The following is a 6,090-nucleotide window of genomic DNA, read 5'->3' on the forward strand; positions in this document are numbered from 1 at the left end:
AATCAACAATGTCTTAGTCTCTCAATACTTACTGACTTTCCTATTCAATTCAACTCAGTTTTATTTATATAGTGCCAAATCATAACAAAATTTTTCTCAGGTTATTTTTCACATAGAGTGGGTTTAGACCATACTCTTTAATTTACAGAGACCCGACAGCTCCCCCATGAGCAGCACTTGGCGACAGCTGCAAGGAAAAACTCCCCTTTAACGGGAAGAAACCTTACGCAGAACCGGGCTCTAGGTGGGCGGCCATCTGCCTTGACCATTTGGGTTGAGAGAGAAAGAAGGAAGTAGGGAGGGGGAGAGGAGGGAGAGACACAGACAAGCATAATAATAACAATAATAACAATACCAACAATAATAATAGAGATATGACTAGTAATAATAATAACAATAATAGCCTCTTCCCTAACTTCCGTGTCTGAGCCCCAAGTCCATTGGTTCCTTCTGAAGACATGAGTCTTTAAAAACAGATCACAAATACGTAGTTTCACTTATAAAAAATTCTCAAATAACTCAAACAGGAGGAAATAGTGCATTTGTTGAAGCCTGTTTTCAACAGCAGCATTCACATTTGGTGTGCTAGTACGTATTTCTGGTAGCGGGACGGTGTGTGTGGGATTAAGTAAAATAAATAAATAAATGAACTACAGTGTATGTGTTCATGGTAATGATGGAACATGTCACCCAGTCTGACACTGTGACTCATTGATGTGTTTTTAATAGTTTCTGGACAACAATGGAGCTCTATGACACAGAGGAATAAGATATATCAGGCTTTGATTCACAATACTTAAGTAGTAGTAAGTAGATCAGTTCATTGTTGGTTTGGGTCTTTACAGAGGATTTGTTAACAACAAGAAAAATATAAAATCACCAGACTGATCCTTTAATGACAGTACAACCATTATTAAAATGGATAATTCAGGAGGAGCTGTGCATTTATCCAAAAATAAAACACAATGCATTGAGTGTTTTGTAACAAATATAAAATATATATATTGTTTACTCATACTTGTTGGCAATATGTTATATTTAAAGGTTAACATTATGTACATTATACTAGATAACAGAGAGAGACCTGGCAAGCAGCACTTTAATATGTCAATTTTCAAATATGAGAGCACCAAAGAGACCACTTGTGTGAGCACAAACAGTGGAAGTGTCAGCCAAACAGTTTCATATAAAAAAAGCACAATAATGGAATATGCCATGGGTGAAAAAAAAAACCCCGAACACAGCTAAAAGGATCAGAATTGAAGCAAACCAACAGTGTTTCTGTTGAGATCACATCATGTTGGTGTGGAGGAATTTAGACTTTTGACTATACTTTATGTGTGGAGGGAAGCATCAGTTTGCTTCCACTGAGGCACCACTGAACCCTGCTTTGATTGTTGTAGGAGACTGTCTGCATATACTGTATATGTGCTTTCACCCTTCCTCGCATTTTTCTTTACTCACTGCCCCTCCAGACAGCTTTGCTTTTGCTTGTCTTTTATCCATTAGGCCAGACTGCTGCCTTAATGAGGGAACATTTGTCTGACTGTATATAATCATTTACAGCTGCTCCTTTAAGCTCCTCTTTATTGTCATTATGACCTCTGCAGTATGACCTCTACAGAACTGAGAACTGAATGTAAAAAGGTATTATGTAATTATATGAGTGCTTATCTTGTTGCCTGATGTTTTTGTCACTAAAAAACTGTCCGGACTGCCAATGGCATGCTTCCTTTGACAGCTGTAGTAGTGCAGTAATAAACTGAGCAGATGATTACTGTAATGTCCTAGTTTTTCTTTGTCCTCTGTTGTCATCATGATGTGGAAAATTGTCAGCTCAGAGGTAGAGTGTAAGCATTTACTCATACTTAATAAACATTAATTGTTTGGGGTTATTTTTGGCCACATGGGGGCAGAAGAACAAGCTGACAAGCAACATCTGACATATCACCTTGTTATAGTGAATGTGTTGACAAACAAATACCTATTTACACACCCAGCTGCTTACTTACATCAAAATACTTTCCACAGCTGACCAAGAAAGTACCAGTACCTGTACAATGTCAGGAAATCAAAGTCAGTGCTGAAACTGGCACTACTTTCATGAGGATTGGAATTTGGTGTGTTGTTTGATAGTAATGTGAAGTAAATATAGAAATACAGCTGTATGATGCTTTAAAAAGGGCTCTGATATAATATATTTTTCCCAATATGTGCAGAAAAAGTGGAAGGTCACAGACAGAACACCATAAAACTTGTTTCCACACAATTGAACTGTCTCAGTCTCGGCTGGAATGATGTCTGTATGTATGTAAAGCTGACCAGGAATATGAACCCATTATATAATGTTATTTCACACATTTTCTCCATGTCCTTGTATTCTGAAAAGTTTCTGCTCCGGCTTCCTGAAACAATGAGCCAAGTTTCCTGGAGTCCATTTCGGGATCACTTTATGTTCTACCAGATATAAGCTGTTAACAATTATGTTAGTTATCAGATTAACAGCAATGACAGCAGTACTTTGCTCAGCCTTGATCTTACAGTATATGATGCACAATATTGTTTCCTCTGTTTGTGGTTTTATTGTACACTTATTGCTTCTGAGTCTGTTCACTTCTCTGTATCTGTATCAGGTATTTTATGATATTGTTTTTATTCCTTTTATGACATTTATTGTTAATGTTTTTTGAGTCTCTTGAAATTTTTTATCTTTTGTACTTTGTAGCAATGTCTGCTATAAAAACTGTTTATCATTAGACTATTATATGATGCCTGTTTAAATGACCCAGCTGAAGGTTGAGGACCAGTGATCGTGTTGAAGATGGAATCTGAACCCTTACTCCATCAAAAATGAAATAAAGAAATAAATCTTTCTAATTCCATACTTCTCTGAAAATTGCCACCTTATTATGGTTGAGAGGTTTGCTCTCTTCAGTGACTCTGAGCTGTGTTGCTCTGGTCAGTAGTTCCTGGTTGGGTCTCCCAAGGAAAACTGGCCCCTGGTGAAGGGTCAGACTACAAGCCATTTTAAGAACCTTTTTGGAGGGGCACAAAACTACCTTGCTGGGATTAGAGAATGCCAAACCCCTCCTGGAGTCAGGACTAGAGGCTCAGGCAGGCTCATCCTAAAACAGTGACATGGGCAGCCATCTTGTGGGCCCATCACCTGCGAGACTAAACATAAGGATGGTGGGGTGGAACTCCTGAACTTGATTGGCATTCTTTTCTTGGAGGAGGCAGAGTTGGTGGTCTCAGTGGAAGCCTTGTCTCCTTTTTTGGCAGCAATAGCCAAAAAGCTCTGCAGTGACAAGGTGCCAGAGTTGATAAGTTTTGCCCTGATGCAGATGCTGAAAGTTCTGGGTATTGTTTAGCTGTCTTAGAAACCCCTTTGCAGTGTTGATTGGTGGTAGGGAACAATGGTTAAGGACTTGCTGACATAAGTGGTGGTTCTCATTTCAAAAAAAGGGGACTGGAGGGTGTGCTCCACTTACAGTGGTAATGGTATCGCATGACCATCTCCCCCAGGGTATCTTGTGGGAGGTACTGTGCGAGTATGGGTTGGTTGAGCCACTGCAATCCATTCAGTCCTTTAATAACCAGAGAGCTGTCTTTGTATTCTCATCTCAGTGGGAGTAGGTTTCAATCTATGCTTTTTGCAGGTGATGTGGTTCTGCTGGCTTCACCAGATTGTGATTTACAGTGTGCACTGGAGCTATTTGCAGCCAGGTGTGAAGCAGCCCTAAGAGGTGTTCATGATTTCAATAGGGTACCAGAGATAGGCAGGTGATTGACTGCTGGATTAGTGCAAACTTTGGTGGTAAAGACGATGCTGTCTCTCCATTTACCATGAGCTTTGGACCTTGTGGATCTTTAGTTTCAGCCTTTTATATCTGCAATCTTTCAGTTCCAATTTTCTTAACAGGGTGGTTGGACTCAGCCTAGGAGCTCAGACATCTGGAGGAAGCTCCTTCATATTGAAAGAAGCCAACTGACAAGTTTCAGAGGATGTCTCATATCTGCCTCCATGTGGAGCGACACAAGGTTTGGACTTGTGGTTCTCCTGTCTTGGGGGAGTGCAGGAGTTTTGGACCCACTGCATGGACTTCCTTGCAGACCTCAGTAGATCAGAATAAATGGTGTTCTAGGCAGCATTTGTCCTCTACAGGCTCCCCACAGTGTTGTATCCTGTCCCCAAATGTTCATTCTCTACACCAACGACTGCAGAAGTCAGTACAAGGACAGGCGCACTCTTAAATTTGCAGATGACACAGTTGTTGTCTGCCTACTTTGTGGAAATGAGTCATCACGTAAGCCTGTGGTCAGAGATACAGGTTTCCAAAAAGTAGGTGCAACAGGTTCAATTTTTCATTTATCCCATGTGCAATAAGTGCTTTTACAGCTCATGCACTTTATCTTCCTTACCTTTATTCTCCTTGTTGCTGTTTTCCTGTTTTCCTTAACATACATCCTTATTGTCTGAATTGTGTGTATAGTACTGGCACTTTTAATGTCTTCTATTATCTTGTGTTTTTATTGTGTTCATGTTTGAATGATTTTGTGTTTTATGCTGCCCTGCTGCAAAAAGAATTTCCTCTTGTGGGACAATAAAGATCTGAACTGAACTGACTGAACTGAACTGCAACCAATCAGGATGTCTGTTGCTATGGCCCCTGATATTCATCTTGTACTAAAACACTGCCAACTTTGGAAGATATCAGCTTCCTTTAATTATTTACTTTTGTGAAACTCTTCAAATGTGATGCACAGTTAAACCAGCCAATGACAGATATAATTTTCTAATCTTTCTTTTTGTACACCTCCACACCAACCCCCCTGCGCAAGCCACTTGGCTTTTATAGGCAGTAAGACCAGCAATTTATAGTATAGTAGTATAGAGTATACTTCAATGGCTTAATGCATCAATAACTGTGAACCATTCCTCACAAGTGGTACTTTTACTTATGATGTGGTATATTTGACCGGTAATACTCCTTTGCTTATAATACTTAATACCTGTTTACTTATATAAACTGAATGCATGTCTTTTAGTTCACTGTGGCGTTAATTCTTGTACTCATGTAAAGAATCTGAGTACTTTTTCTACCATTGGCAATACCATAATGTTTTGCAGGATTATTTGCTGGGATGGGGATCAGATGATGAGGAAACAACAAGCTTAAAATGCCGGTTCAGATTAGCCTCCGTGAGCAGGAAGAGAGAGACCTGCTGGGTGAGCTGCCACAGGTCAAACCTGCAAGACATGAAGGAATTTCACTCCATTCAATAAAGGACTATATCCAAATGTTGTCATAAAAAGAATAGAATTTTATTAAAGCCTATGGGGGAATTGGGATGCTGCAGCAGCTATCAGTAAAGGGTTTTAGTAGACCAAAAACAGCACATAAACCAAAAATGTGGGTATTACTCATTCATGACTGACAATTTCAAATAAAAAATCATGGTAAGATGTGCATGAAAGCACAAAACAAATACTGACTGTACTTTCTATGTCTGTCGAATCAGCCTAGTTTACTGCAGTTTGACAAAATAATCTCAACTCAAGGTCCACTAACAAATGTTTTACAAAGCTTTCAACTACATATCAGTCTGGAATGGAGTTCTCTCATCAGTATGGAACTATGGTGGGATCAGAGCTCCTGTCTCTGGTCTCGGGCGTCGGACGTGAATATCTTCCTTGGTCTTTCTCTGGCTTTCCACTGAAAACTGGTCCATGACCAAACTGGTCTTTGACATTTTCCCAGTCCCTTGATGTGTGGGTTGATGTTATTGATGTGTTGGATGAAGCCGTTAATACTGGAGCAGTGTGGTTTGGTGAAAGTGTCAGCCATGTACTAATACCAGATGTCAGGCAGAGTCATCAAGGTTTAAAATATCCCACATACAAGTTAGCTTCAAACAGGGGAGAAAATAATAGGAATATTATATGCAGTGATAATTGTAAGCAATTGTTTGATTATTTGTATATTTAACAGGTAGCTCACCAAGGAAAACCTGAGTATATAGGTAAAAGGTACAGTGGGACAGGATCTATTCGCTAGAAAATACACATTTATTATTTCACAGTTTTAC

This window comes from Thunnus albacares, chromosome 8 (genome assembly GCF_914725855.1).
Source record: "Thunnus albacares chromosome 8, fThuAlb1.1, whole genome shotgun sequence".
Lineage (NCBI taxonomy): Eukaryota > Metazoa > Chordata > Actinopteri > Scombriformes > Scombridae > Thunnus > Thunnus albacares.